The sequence below is a fragment of the Scyliorhinus canicula genome, chromosome 8 (assembly GCF_902713615.1).
Source record: "Scyliorhinus canicula chromosome 8, sScyCan1.1, whole genome shotgun sequence".
Classification (NCBI taxonomy): domain Eukaryota; kingdom Metazoa; phylum Chordata; class Chondrichthyes; order Carcharhiniformes; family Scyliorhinidae; genus Scyliorhinus; species Scyliorhinus canicula.
The window spans coordinates 134371618-134387500 of record NC_052153.1 but is presented as its reverse complement, the minus strand read 5'-3'; the positions used below and the strand labels follow the sequence as shown (position 1 = coordinate 134387500).

General features: G+C 47.8%; 1 long non-coding RNA gene across 1 annotated transcript in view; it reads left to right on the top strand.

Annotated features, from left to right (window-relative positions):
- LOC119970012 overlaps positions 1-15883 on the top strand; it is a 115885-nt gene that overhangs the window by 37002 nt on the left and 63000 nt on the right. The gene's annotated exons all lie outside the window — the stretch shown is intronic.

Here is a 15883-nt window from a genome sequence, read left to right as displayed (position 1 = left end):
AGTCAGCCCACACCCTTATAAGATGCTTCTGAAAAATGAGAATGGGCTTAGAATCCTGGAATTCAGACCCACCCATGATCTTTAAAGGCCTTCTAAGTGATCTTAACTCATCAAAAACCCTGGTAAATATTGGGAAGCGGCAAAATGTTAATGTGGAAAAAGAGGACACCAAGGAAAGAGCTCTCTCGAATTCAGGACGTGGGCAAAAAGAAAAGTCATCATTGGAGACACAGCGGCTGCATTTCTTAGGACAGATCGGGAAACAGAATTGGTGCCACACAACAGCTTTAACATCTCCTTGATATTTTACTTGCCAGTATCTTTTCATGTCTATTCTTTGCTTTCCTAATTTCCTTTTTAATTGCACCCCTGTAATTTGTAGACACCTCCAGGCTTTTAGCAAGCTCTTGGAATTTGGCATAAGCTTGCCTTTTTTCCTTAACCTACCTTTTATGCTTCTTGACCTCCAAGTACCTCTAGCTTTGTAATGGTATGCACAGCATCATAATATACTTGACCTATTTGTATATTACTTACATTCCAATTCTCTTCCCACACCCAATGGTGCACCTAGCCAGACTTTTGTCTGATTCCACCACTATTAATTTCCAGGATAAATCGCTACTGGCTTACAACTTGATTGGCACCACTTTGCATCAAGCGTGGCTGATCAAGAGTCTCTCCCGCACTTATCACCAGCCATTAGCCTGCTGCAAAGATTTGCAGATTGATGACTCAACCTGTGTCAGCATTATGAATGCATCTTCCTTGACCATCTAGTCCTGGAGCAGGTCTCGAACCAAGAACTTCTGGCTCAAAGGCAGGGACACTATCCACAGGCATATTACTTGCCTGTCCCAAAATCCGGACTAGATAGACAGTCCTAATTTGATAGATAGTCAAAGAGCTGGATGTTCAGTTTAATTGGGCTGCATCCTAATTTTTTTTTATTTCAGAGTACCCAATTATTTTTTTTCGAATTAAGGGGCAATCCACCTAACCTGCAGATCTATGGGTTGTGGGAGTGAAACCCACGCAGACATGGGGAGAACATGCAAACTCCACACAGACAGTGACCCGGGGCCGAGACCGAACATGGGTCCTCAGCGCCATTGGCAGCAGTGCTAACCACTGCATCACCATGTTGCCTGTTGGGCTGCATCCTAATTTCCACCACCATCCACATTAATAACAATGGGCGGGATTCTCCGTTGTCTGACACCGATATCGTAAACAAGCCTGTTTGATGCTGGTCAGCCATGGTCTGCCCCCTCCAAAATGGCGTCAATACGTCATGCACCGCACACCATTGCAACGCTGTTGGTGCATCACCGGCAGGTCTCGCTCCCGATGGGCCGAGTTCCCGACCGCGTGGGACATGTGTGGTCTCAATCTTGGGAACCTGGCGTGGCAGCTGCGGGCTGTGCCCAGCGGCCACTGCCACACTTGGCCGGGATCCGTGCCGCTGGTGGGGGGGGGGGGGGGTGCGGTGGGGGACTTTGACAAGGCTTGTCGTCGTGCACGTTCGCAGCCAGGGACTCGGCCATTCTCCGGCCCATTTCGGTGTGGGAGCCAGGAGTTTCACCCGGCGCCACTCCTGCTCCCTCACCAATCCCGGATTCAGTGAGGGGTTGGTGCCAATTTGTGAATCATAAAACCCCCGCAAATTCTTCATTCGAGTCAGCACTTAGCCACTGAAATGCAGAATCCAGCCCAATATTGTTATGCTAATTTTTATGAGGAAATTTGGAACTGTGACGTTATCCCGTCCACTCATGTATATTTCCATTGAGGATCCTTTTCAGTTTCAGTTTTTCACAGGAGGCCATTCCAGAGGCTGCTCAAAAACTACTGAATGCCATAACATTACCCTTTAATTTAGCTGGAACTGCAAAGACTGGACTGAATTAGCTGTAGCCTCAAAGAATTCCTAAATTCTGAGTGGTTGAATGACTAATTAGAATAAGCTTGAAAGTGGAGTAGTTCAGGTTTTATAGATTTAGGGATTGATATATTTCTAAATTCCCGGTATAACAAATGACTCCAGATTACTCCAAGAGAAAGGCCATCTGTGCTTTGTTAGTTATTAGTTATCCTTTGTGTGCCAGATGTGAGATAATATGGATGAGTGTATGTTCTGCTCAATAAAAAAAACGTTTTGCAAGTACAACATACCATTTATTATGCCGAACATTGGGGGATTCATAGATTCCAATTCTTTCCCCCTGTAAAGCCCAGAGCCATCCATCTCTCACAAATGGGTCAGTAAGGTCATTTATAGACAGAAGTTTGAAGTTCCTTTGAAACTTCCTTTGCACAGTTGAGGATATGTTATGAGTACTGAAATAATGGGATATTGTGAAAACAATTTCATATTCTTCCCAAAATGAAACTGCTGAGAAAATCAGCAAAATAATATATGAGACATAATGGATATAGAAACCTAGTATAAAAAAAAGGACCTCCACCATTGCACATTAGTTGTGCCCCTCCTTTAGATTTCATATCAATGCATGTATTAAAAGACTTTTAATATATTGCGGAGATTACAATTTACGGTAAGGAAAAACAAGTTGGTTAGTGAAGGTAGTTCCCGCAAAGAAACTGATATTGTGGTTTTCATGTTCTTAAAGCTTAATCTAATCATTTATGAACAATCAAATAATTATAATATCTAATTGTTGTCATGAGCTCCCACTCTCAGGATATTAAGCAAGGAATTGCCTTTTCTGATATTACCGCACGGGTGTTGAACATATTTAGACCATAGAATTTATTTGTAATGTTATTATCTTTTGCTTAACAGAAGTATTTGCTCATTCATTTTAAACTGGTTAATGACTTAATCGAAATATGAGTCAAAATAATTTGTTGTGGAACTCTTCTGCGTTCATGTGGTGAGACTAATTTCTCGTGCAATTATTTTTAATCTGCCCTTGTACAAACTCTACCTCAGACCAGAGTGCCTGCACTGATTGTGCATTTGATTCTTATCTTCCTGCATTTATATTTTGAACAGTTCTTATGTAAGTCTTAAATAACAGAGATCAGGGGCGAAATTCTCCGACCCCCAGCAGGGTCGGAGAATCGCCTGGGTGCGCCTAAAATCCCGGCCCCGCTGTGGCAGAGATTCTCCGCCACCCGGGAAGTGGCGGGCGCAGGAATCTCGCCCCGCCGATCGGAGAGGCCCCTGCGGCGATTCTCCGGCCCGGATGGGCCGAGGTCCCGCCGCTGGGAGGCTTCTCCCGCCGCCGAGGTTTAAACCACCTCTGGAATGGCGGGCTCAGCGGCGCGAGCAGGCCCCCGGGGTCCTGGGGGGGGCGGGGGGCGATCGGACCCCGGGGGGTGCCCCCACGGTGGCCTGGCTCACGATCGGGGCCCCCCGATCAGGGGCCGGGCCAGTGCCCTGGGTGCACTATGTTCCTCCGCGACCGCCACGGCCTCCACCATGGCGGAGGCCGAAGGGAACACCACATCGCGCATGCCGCTGACGTCACTGCCGGCGCATGCGCCGACCGGCAAAAGCCTTTCGGCCAGCCCCGCTCCCGGGGACGCCGGGTGTTTGCACCAGTCTTCTGGTGCAAACCGCTCCAGCGCGGGGCTGGCCCCCAAAGGTGGGGAGAATTCTTCCCTTTGGGGAAGAATTCTTCACCTTTGGGGAGGCGCGACCCCTGAGTGGTTGGCGCCACTCCCCTACTCCAGCACCCTCCGTCACGGAGGGGGCGGGATTTTAGGCGCCCCCAGGCGATTCTCCGACCCTGCTGGGGGTCGGAGAATTTCGCCCCAGAAAAGAAGGGACTGAAATGTGGATTTCATAGAATGATAGAGTCCCTACAATGCAGAAGAGGCCATTTGGCCCAACGAGTCTGCACTGATCCTCTGAAAGTGCACCCTACCTCGGCACACTCCACCTTTGTGCAAGCAGTAACCTAACCTGCACATCCCTGGACACCACTGGGGATGGTTTAGCACAGGGCTAAAGAGCTGGCTTTTAAAGCAGACCAAGGCAGGCCAGCAGCACGGTTCAATTCCCGTACCAGGCGCTGGAATGTGGCGACTAGAGGCTTTTCACAGTAACTTCATTTGAAGCCGACTTGTGACAATAAGCGATTTTCATTTCATTTCATTTCAATGCTCAATTTATCGTGGCCAATCCACCTAACCTGCACATCTTTTGACTTTTCTCTGGCAAGAAAAGGTAGACTGTATCCTCCACGGCAACATTTAAAATTGAATAGTCGATACTGTTCAAAATCATACATAATTCTGTAGTTACTGGAAAAAATGAAAAGATGGAGAGACTCGATGCCGATTTAACAAGGATCAGTAGTTTATATTTTGCACCCCAGGTTCATCAGAGTTTTGCTTATTTTTATGCTTTCTGACTCTTTCTCAACTGAGAAAATAGCTCATTTTCTGTCAAGTTTCTGCCAATGCTGCTCTTGACTGAATTAGTATTTCAATGAGGACTGCTCACTCTACAATTTGCTCTTCAACATCTATTAGGCTAGTTAGCCTATTTTAACAGGAAAAAAATTCTCTGAAGTTGGGACTCATTACTAAAGTCAGAAGTACCCCTGTCTATTTAAACTGATGCTATCAAAATCAAAATAATCACATGAGTGGGATTAATAATTGAAGTGATTTCTTCACCATCTCCAAGAAACATTCAGGAAACAAGGCATGCACAGGCCAATGGGAAGTGAAAGCATCCAAGGATACAAATCATAGATTGGAATATGAGAAAATTAAATAACGCTAAAATGAGGATTCCCATCATTTCTCATGTAGTAACTCTTTAAGCTCGAACATGAAACTATTACTGAATTAAAGAAGAAACTTCAGTCAACTTCATAAGCTTAAGAATTTAGATAACCTCATTTTAAAGTTAGAATTCATCCAGTACTAGATGGGTCTTAATTTACAGTAACAGGTATCTGCCAGTAGTTAGACTTGCTCTTGCCTGGGCTTCTGAATGAGAAATTGCTGCAAGTATATTAAAGCAGTGTAGAACCCTCTATAGGGCATCTGACACATACATGGATGGGAAATGTAAATGTATATCTCCTTAACCAATCACATTGAGATTTGGTAATACACCAGGAGTTGAACTTTACACTCCTCATTGCCAGGTTTGAAGATGGGGGTGTTCATTAAATCTTGTGGGTGATCTGCCTGCTGACAGACAGCCTGGTCATGCCTCCACCACAACTATACTTGTGGTGTGTGACATTGGGTGATTCCCAGTTGAAGGCCTCATCCTGCCATCACCAGGATTTAACTAGCGGAAGAAAAGGCCCATGCCAAGCTACCAGCCTGGCAGTTTTACCTGTGCAAACTGGTGGCAGGAAGGGGTGTTCCTCCTTAATGGGTCCCAGGACCCCATCAGAGCCCCTCCCCCAAGATTTCTCTCACCCCATTGGCCTCTCAAATCTCAAACCCCACCCACCTCATTCGTCCTGCCAATTTTGTTTTTTCTTCGTTCACGGGATGTGGGTGTTGATGGGTGGGCCACCCTAAGGACATTTAAGAATTAACCACATTGCTGTGGACCTGGAGTCACTTGTAGGCCAGACCAGGTAAGGACAACAGATTTCCATCCCTGAAGGACATTTGTGAACCAGATGAAGTTTTCCGAAAATCGACAATGGTTTCATGGTCATCATTAGACTTTTAACTCCAGATTTAATTGAATTCAAAATTTTTTAAAAATAGATTTAGATTACCCAATTCATTTTTTCCAATTAAGGGGCAATTTAGCATGGCCAATCCACCTATCCTGCACATCTTTTGGGTTGTGGGCGCGAAACCCACGCAAACATAGGGAGAATGTGCAAACTCCACACAGACAGTGACCCAGAGCCGGAATCGAACCTGGAACCTCGACGCCGTGAGGCAGCAGGGCTAACCCAGTGCGCCACCGTGCTACCCTATTGAATTCAAATTTCACCATCTGCCATGGCGGGATTCAAACCCAGGTCCCCAGAGCATTACACTGGGTCTCTGGAATACTAGTCCAGCGACAATACCACTATGGCACTGCCTCCCCATTCTTGACCAACTTGGCCCCTGGCACGATCCCCAAACACTCACTAGTTCCAATCCAATGCCCCATGCTGCCTCCTGGCCTGAAGTGCTGAAGAACTGCTGGCTGCTGATTGACCCTGTTCCTTATAGGCAAAAATTCCACCTCCAGCTGATTAATGGCCAATTGATCATTAAATTGCTGTGGGAAAGCCAGTAATCCCCTCAGTGGATTCCCCCTGACTTTCTGGTCAGGGTGGCAGGGTTAGGGGGATGGGGAATCAGCACCTCCTATAATTTGGTCCCAGGAACTGTAAGCTGGAACAGTGAACTATCAAATCAGTGTACCATCAATGATCACAAGTCAAATGGTGAACTATCGTGGCTTTATTGTGCTAGATGTAAAGCCTCCTGTAGCTGGACCCAAGAATGGGGGTAGTTCAGGAGAGCGTACACTTTTATGCAGAGCCTGCTGGGTAGATTTACCGTAATAACTGTAGCACAATGGCAGTGTACCATAATACATGTAATGTATGTTCAGTGGTTTACCACAGAGAGACAGGATGAAAACACTTAAATCACCAGGAACCATTGGAAGAGACAAAATGAGACTCCAAACTTCTAAAAGTTAATTCTCAGTGCCAGAGAGATTGCAGTAGCATTGACTTATGAGAGTGTTAAGAACAATATTTAGGCTGAAATAGAATTGCCCTAAAATTTGTCACGAGTTTAGCTTTTAATCTCCGACCTCACTCCAGGAGCTTCATGCTGTTCCCTGCATTTGGATGAGAAATCAGACATCAAGATGCAATTTTTGTGCAGTTTCCCAAGGCATATAGCATCTCGGATACCAATCTCAGTATTTTTGCATTTAACTGCACATTTCTCCTTGCCAGAAGCTGTTTTCTGATTTACGTGTGATGAGCACTATTAACTTCTTCATTAATTTTGCAGCAAATTCTGACCAAATACATTGCCTAAGTGTTGCCAACATCACGGAAATAGAAGACACTGCTCTTGGGATAACTTTGTCACAAAAATAAATAGCAAATCAATTTGTGATACTGATTGGTTGAAAACTAAAATTGGTGATGAATTGTATTGACCCCATCACAGGTTCACAGCACAGAAATAACAGGCAAGGTACTGAGCATATCAGCCCCAGTTTTCAAATGCTACAAGTGCCTTTTGAGCTAAAAACTGGCATCCATCGTGTGTGAGTGCACTTATGGGGTGAATCACACTTGATATGTTGAGCAGGATTTTACATTCACACCCCCATGGCTTTTGGGTTTGTTGCCCATGCCAGGAATCGGGCCTGGGATGCCCTGTCCTTTGTCATGTTCTGTAGACTGGCCAAAGTGTATGATGAACTATGGAATATGTAGTTTTAAATAATTTATTACAGAACACTTGCATGGTTTTGATTTGATTTGCTTTTATTTGATATATTGTCACAAGTACCGAAGTACAGTGAAAAGTATTTTTCTGATGCCGAAGAACGTACACAGTACGTACATAGTAGACACAAGAATAATCAACAGAGAACATTGACAAATGGTACATCGACAAAACAATGATTGGTTACAGTGCGGAACAAGGGGCCAAACAAAGCAAACAAAGCAAATACATGAGCAAGAGCAGCAGAGGGCGTCGTGAATAGTGTTCTTGCAGGGAACAGATCAGTCCGAGGGGGAGTCGTTGAGAAGTCTTATAGCTATGAGGAAGAAGCTGTTCCTATGTCTGGATGTGCAAGTCTTCAGACTTCTGTACCTTCTGCCTGATGGAAAGGTCTGGAAGAAGGAAATGCCTGGGAGAGAGGGGTCTCTGATAATGCTGTGTGCCTTCCTGAAAGGTGTATACAGAATCAATGTGGGGGTGGCAAGTTTGTGTGACGCATTGGACTGATTTCACCACACTCCGCAGTTTCTTGCGATCTTGGACCGGGCAGTTGCCATACCAAGCTGTAATGCAGCTGGATAGGATGCTCTCTATCGCACATCTGTAGATGTTTGTGAGAGTCGATGCAGACATAAAATTTCCTGAGCTTCGTAGGAAGTAGAGACGTTGTTGGGCATTCTTGACTGTTGCATCAACGTGAGTGAACCAGGACAGACTGTTGTTGATGATGAACCCCAGGAACTTAAAGCTATCGACCATCCCCACTTCGGAGCCAATGATGTGGACAGGAGTGTGTGTCGTGCTGCGGTTCCTGAAGTCGATGATCAGTTCCTTGGTCTTTCCAACATTTAGAGAGAGGTTGTTTTCGGTGAACCATGCAACCAAAGTGATTTATTTTCCTCCTGTAGTCTGATCATTGTTTGAGATGTGGTTCACCACAGTCATATCATCCGCAAACTTATACATTGAGTTGGAGTTAAATCTTGCCACACAGCCATGTGTGTATAGGGAGTACAGTAGACGACTGAGCACACATCCTTGCAGGGTTCCGGTGTTGAGGACTATTGTGGAGGAGGTACTGTTGCCTATCCTGACAGATTACGGTCTGTTGGTGAGGAAGTCAAGGATCCAGCTGAAAAGAGAGGGGTCAAGTCCAAGATTGCGGAGTTTGGTTATTAGTCTTGTTGAGATAATGGTGTTGAAGGCGGAGCTGTAATCGATGAACAGCAGTCTGACGTATGTGTCCTTGTTGTCGAGATGTTCAAGTGTTGATTGCAGGACATAGCATCTGCTGTGGAGCGGTTGCGGTGATAGGAAAACTGCAATGGATTGAGACCGTCTAGGAGGCTGGCAGTGATCCATCTCATGACTAGCCGCTAAAAGCATTTTGTGATAACTGACGTTAGGGTCACTGATCGGTAGTCGAGGCAGGCTACCTTGTTCTTCTTTGGTGCTGGTATCATGGTAGTCTCCTTGAAGGAGGTGGGGACCTCAGAGCGGAGGAGTGAGGTGGTGAAGATATCTGCAAATACACTCACCAGCTGGTCTGCACAGGCTCTGAGTGCTCGCCCAGGGACTCCGAAGGGGCCCGCCGCTTTCCGCGGATTCACTTTCAAGAAGGCATCTCTTACCTCTGAGGCTGTAATAGTGGGTATGGGCGTGTCCAGGGTTGTTGGGGCGGGTGGCACTGATACATTGGCTGACTGCTCAAAGCGGGCATAGAACTTGTTCAGATCATCTGGTAGGGATGCTCCAGCCCCAGATATTCTGCCTGGCCTTGCTTTATAGCCTGTGATCTTGTGTAGGCCCTGCCATAGTCATCGTGCGTTAATGTCGTTAACCTGGGACTCTTTGATGCAGTATTGTCTTTTTGCATACCTGAGGGCTTTCCGTACGCCGTACCTGAATTTCCTATATAGGTCAGGGTCGTCAGACTTGAATGCCACCGTCCGGAACTTCAGCAGGGAGGGAACCTTTTGGTTGAGCCAGGGTTTCCGATTGGGGAGTACCGTATTGTCGTCTTTGGTACACAGTCCTCGACACACTTACTGATGAATCTGTGATGGTGGTTGCGTACTCGTCCAGGTTAGCTGCCGCGGCCTTGAATATGGACCAGTCCACAGTCAGTCTCCAAGCTGAAATAACTGGGATAAATAAAATAATAAACAACTAACACTGAACAACTCTTGTGGAACTACTACAAATACGTCTATCCTCCAGCATGATCAACTGCCAACTCCCAGATCACATGGTGACATGATGGGTTTTACAATGCAACCTAATAGTCAAAGGCAGTAGAAAAATCTGGAGGCCATGTTGCAGGAGCATGGAAGGGGTGGGGTGTCGAAAGATCGGGGCTGCATTTAAAAATGGCATCCCGATCCGCAAGTAGTCTTCCTGTAGAGCTCATCAGTGCAAGAAATTTGGTAAGTGTGGGCTCAACGGAGTGTCCATTGCCAAGGCCAAAACAAAGTGCCGTTAGATAGTGGTTCCATTTTTGCGGTGCTGTTGGCGGGCAAGCCAGTCAGGTGCTGGAGGAGGCTTTGACAGCAGTATCAACTGAGACTCGGGGAGGCGGTCTATGTGTAGGGCCTCGCCCCACACCCCGAGGAGCTGACTGCTGACCGCCTATCAGGCCAGGGAGGAACCCAGAGGGGAAGGCCGGTGACATCCAAGTTGTTTGGGCATCGCTGGTCTTTTGAACAGATGAAGGACAGCATGTGCCGCAGGAGGCTCTACCTCAAAAAGGGGATGGTATAGCACCTGTGACATGTCCAAGTGGACTTGGTACTATGTGGAGAAGGAGGATACCCGCTCCCAGTGACCATCAAGGTCACCGCAGCCATGAATCTTTACACCTCAGGATCATTCCAGCGCTTGGGTGGGGGCTTGAGTGGCATTTTACAAGCTACAGCCCACAAGTGCATCTGTGAGGTCACAGATCCAACTAAAGGCAGGGCCGGTGCCAGGCGACCAGTGCCAACCCATCCTTTCGGCCCGGTGGAGGTCGTTGATCTTCTTATGGTACTGGGTAACGTTGCTGACGTTCCCCGAGCTGATGGTTACTGTCACTTCCTCCCAGGTGGCACTGCTGCCCTGTGGCTGACACTTCGAGCTTCTTTGGAAAACAGGCATCCCTTCTGGTGTTGACCATGTCCAACAACTTGGCCAGGTCGGCATCACCAAATCATTGGGCTGGTCTCCTTGGTGGCATGGCTGCGAGCTGTGTGGGGTTTGCTCTGCAGGACCGGTTTAAAAACTGTTCCCTTTTGTTAGCGGGCAGCTAGCTGCCAATGTCCTAAAGAATCAGCCGGTGGGACCGTCGTTTGTGGCGTGAAGCTTGTTAAGTGGAAAGATTTATGGTTAATACCGGTGAAGGCTTTGCTGGGTCGAACGCCGAGAAGCTCAAGGCAGTTCCTGCTCGCTACCACACTGAGAAACTTTTCCATTAAATCGCACCCTATATAAATGTAAGATGTTGGCGAACTGCATGAATCAATTTTGTAACAACGTTTCGGTCCTCAGAAACCTAAAAAGCGTTTCAAAAAGCATATGCTAGCTGAGATTTAAACAGATCAATAACAAAAAATAAGCAAATCAGCATTCTTCTGATCTAGGCCTGAAGTGGCGAAGTGGCGTTACTTGATCACTGGTTGTCTCTCAGTTTAGGGGCTAGTTTAGCACAGTGGGCTTGTAATATAGAACAAGGTGGCAGCGTGGGTTCAATTCCCATACCGGCCTCTCCTAACAGGTGCCGGAATGTGGCGACTAGGGGCTTTTCACAGTAACTTCACTGAAGCCTACTTGTGACAGTAAGCGATTATTATTATTATAGGTTATATGATTTAGTTTACTTGTTACTTGATCTACCTCAAAAAAGGGTAATATTACTGATCGAGTGGAATTTGAATTAAGTTAATACATCTGCAATATAAAACTAGTGTCAGCAATGGTGACCATGCAACCAACTATCATCAGTTGTTGTAAAAAAAACACATCTGGTTCACTCGTATCCTTTAGGAAAGGAAATCTGCCATCCTTACCTGATCTGGCCTACATGTAACTCCAGATCCACAACAGTGTGGTTGTTTAGCTGCCCGCTGAGATGGCAATTAGGGATGGGTAACAACTGCTGGCCTTGCCAGTTATACCCACAACCCATTAATGAATTTTTTTTAAACTTGAAAACTTTCCAGCTGAAAATGTATTTTATAGCATGCCTGGATTTAACTCTTTGCCTTTAATTTCACCCAACTCCCGAAATTTGCTTCAGAGTGCACACTACGGGCGAGATTCTCCACAAATGCGGAGAATCGTAAAGGCTGCCATGGGACAGGCCGTGACCCACGGCAGCCTTCACGGCCACTTCCGGGGCAGATTCTCCCCCCCGGGCCCCGACGGTCGTCAAGGCCGCACGTCAAGCGTCACGGCGGCTGACGCGGCCGATGACGTCAGCCGCGCATGCGCAGGTTGGACAGCGCCAACCCGCGCATGCGCAGTTGGCGTCTTTCTCCTCAGCCGCCCGGCAAGACGTAGCGGCTTGATCTTGCCGGGCGGCGGAGGGGAAAGAATGCGTCTGTTTTGTACGCTGGCCCGACGATCGGTGGGCACCGGTCGCGGGCCTGTCCCCTCTCGAGCACAGTCGTGGTGCTCCCGTGCCAATCGAGCCTCTAGATGCCCCAAACGAGCATCTGGCGCCGTTTCACGACGGCAGCAGGCAGGTGTGTTTGCTGTCGTGTTGAAACAGGCGCGAAGGCCCGGCCGCTCGGCACATCGGCCTCGGAGAACCGCGGCTCGCCGTATAAAAGGGTGAGCGGCGATTCGTGGCGTGGTTCGGGCGTGGGGGGGGGGAGAATAGCGGGAGGGCCCCCCGACATTTTTCACACCCTCACGCTACTCTACCCCCCCCCCACGCCCGAACCACGCCACGAATCGCCGCTCGCCGTTTTATACGGGCCTCCCGACATTTTTCACGCCCTCACGCTATTCTCCCACCTGGCGTGGGGGGCGGAGAATCACGCCCTACAACTCTCCAAAACACCATTTACAGTTGTTTAAACAAGTTAATAACAAAGTGAAGCCAATAGGTCAAGAGAGATATGGAGTTCTTATTGCTTTATTGCTTGAAATGATTAAGTTGCGTTCAACTTAATTCAAAATTATTAAATGGTTTGAAGACTTTACCATATGCCTATATCTGTTTCTATATGGATCAGACATAATGGGCAGGATTCTCCGACCCCCCGCCGGGTGGAAGAATCGCCGCGGCACCGCGCGAAACCCAACGCCGGGACGCGATTCTCCCACCACTGTGAAAATGGCCACGCGCAAATGGCGCCAGGCTGCACGGAGAATCGCCGCAAACGGCCGTAGCACCGATCCTCCGGCGGCGCCGCGATTGGCTGGGTGGGCCAAGCAGCCACCCGAAAAATCCGAGTCCCGCCGCCACCGTTCTAACATGCTCTGGGCCGGCGGGACCTCGGGGTTGAAGGATCCGGGGGCGGTCTGTGGGGGGGGGGGGGGTGGAGAGGAGGGGTCCAACCCTGGCGAGGCCCTCCGTACTGGCCTGGCCGGCGATTGGGGCCCACCAATCGGCGGGCCGGTCTCTCTGGCTGCGGACCTCTTTTCTTCCGTGCCAGCTCCTAGATCCCTGCGCCATTTGGCATTGGGGCAGGCGCGGGGATGACGGCCAATGCGCATGTGCTAGTTGGCGCCGGCCCAACTGCGCATGCGCGGACCCCGCGGCGCCGGATCAACACCGGGACTGTCAGCTGGAGCGGTGTGGGCAGTTCTAGCGCCGTGCTGGCCCCCCCCCAGGACCCGAGAATCGGGTCTCGGAACCGGTTCCGGCACCGGAGTGAAGTACTCCCGTTTTGGCGCCGTCGCCGGTAGTCTGGCGCTGGACCAGAGAATCGCGGCCAATATTTATTCCATGTTCCAATATAGATATCTCTACATTATAGTATCATTTCTTTCATATTGTACTTAGTTTGCTTCAAATCTCCAAAGGCAAAGAATATTTTTCTCTAATATATTAAGATGCTGATCATGCACAAGCTCTTGTACATTGTGAATATAATATCAACCCTCTGGGTAATGAAGAGTGCTCTGCGATATAACTTTATCAATATATTAGCGAGAAGGTTCATAGCTTCACTGATAGTGTAAGGATTGCATTGACAAGACACTAATCTTATTTAAAAATGCAGGGAAGGCCCATGCCATATCTTCTAGATTTAAGTTTATTTTCAGGATTGCATCAAATTTCGAAGTGAAAACTCCCAAATCCAAACGTGAAAGGTTTACAAAAAATAAAGAGGATCATCACAGTTATATAATTGAGGCAGGTAGGTCTTTTAGGTCACAGAAAATGTTTTCCTCGGGGAGCTATTCTCAATTTCATAATTCAACCACGAGAAATGTCCTGCAGGAAACATTTTCCATTACAGAAAAGACGTCAGCCACCTCGACGACACAGGTCTTTCAAACATGAGATCAAACATTAACTGAACACATTATTGATATTTCCAAATTGGTTTGCGATGAATGGCGGTAAAGCAAATACACCAAGTCCACTAACATGCAGCATAGATGAGTCCTAATATTTATTCCATGTTCCAATATAGATATCTCCACATTATAGTAAGATCTTATTATAGTGTAGCACTTCACCATGGAATTCTCATGTAATCTATGATTTGTGTATTTATTCCTTTGCACATGAATCGTTACTCTCATCTGCTTCATTCTTCTTATGCCACCTTTCTACTTTTTGTTTCCTATTTTTGCCTTTCCTTTGTTCCCTTTTTTCATTTCTCTAGCCCAGTAAAAGCCCACCTGTAGCCATATTCTGCTTAATAACATAGATGTGACCAACAAATTGGTTATGTTGAAAAGCCTAAAAAGTAATAAGGGGGATGCGATTCTCCAGTACACCAGCTGCTTGTTTCTGGCAGCGAGCCATTTACTGGCAGAGTGACTCTCTTCTCCTGCTGCTTGTCAATGGGATTTCCCATTGAAACCATCCCACCGTTTTGCCTGTGGATGGCGTGCAGGCATCCATCTCGCGGTGTCAGGAGGCGTATATTGGACCGGGGAATGGCATTTATGTGATGAGCGTCCAGGCAGTGGCAATACCGGCATTCGAGAGCAGGCATGGGCAATGGTGACAGATGTCCATCTGTGTTTCCTAGTCGGAGATAGGCGGTTCTTTGTCCGGTATCTCCGTGTCCTCAAAATTTACCACTGAATCCCTGGCATCTGGTGAAGCCAGTGGCATTGGTGCGAACAGGGGTGGTTGGGGCGGTGGTGAAGATGAGGCACATGAATCAATGGCCTGCACAGCGGGAGTATTCAGCATGTAGCTTCAGAGATGGAGAACGTGGCGATTAGACTCGTAGCCCTATGCTTTTACTTGGTAAGAAACCGGACCTTTTTCCGCCAACACGACATCCGAAATCCAAGTGTCCCCCTCAACCGGAATTCCGGATGTGTACTGCGTTTCCCAATGTGAAGCCACTCTATGGCCTGCTGCAACCTGTGTCTGCCTCAGTTCGGTCCTGAGCGCGGCGGACCTTTCTGACAATATCCAGAAGGATAAGACTCAAACAGACACGGAGGCGATGACCCATCAACATCTCGGCTGGCACAATGCCCATTGTGGCATGCGGGGTTGTCTGGTCGCAGAATAAGAATCTTGCTAAGCAGCCTCTCAGGATCCCGATGTTTGTTTTCTCAAGTTGAGCTCAAAAGTTTGCACTGCCTGCTCGGCCAATCCATTTGAGGTTGGGTGGTATGAGGCGGTCCTCAAGTGACGGATCCCATTGTTAGGCATGAATGCTGCAAATTGCGTACTCGTAAACGCCATACCATTGTCCGATACCAGCAACTCGGGTATGGTGTGCGTGCTGAAAATGTGCCAGAGTTTCTCAATGGTGGTCCGGCCCGTCATCACCTGTATCTTGAGGACCTCCATCCACTTTAACTGGGCATCGACAAGGACGAGGAACATTGCGCCTTGAAAGGGGCCACACAAAATCAATATGGAGGTGAGACCACGGATAACCTGGTGATTCCAACAAGTGGATCAAGGCTGCAGTAGGCAACTTCTGGTGTGCCTGGCCACCAATTGTAACTTCGAGCCGACATTTTCATCTTGGACACACCAGGGTGACAATTGTGAAGGCCTGTCAGGAGCAGGCCACGTCCACGTTCTGGGACCACCACATGGGTCCCCCAAAGGAGCATGCCATCTTCTATGTTAAGCTCCTCCATCTTTGTGACATAGGCCTTTAGGTCCTGTGGTACAGCTCTATGCTGAGCCCCATACCGCACCATGTGACAGACACAGGATAGCTGAGGGTCAGTCTGGTTCCACCCATGGATGCGGGATGCTGTGTGACCAGTAGCAAATCCATAAAATAGTGTAGGTGGCCTCATCAGCAGGGGCAGACAGCTT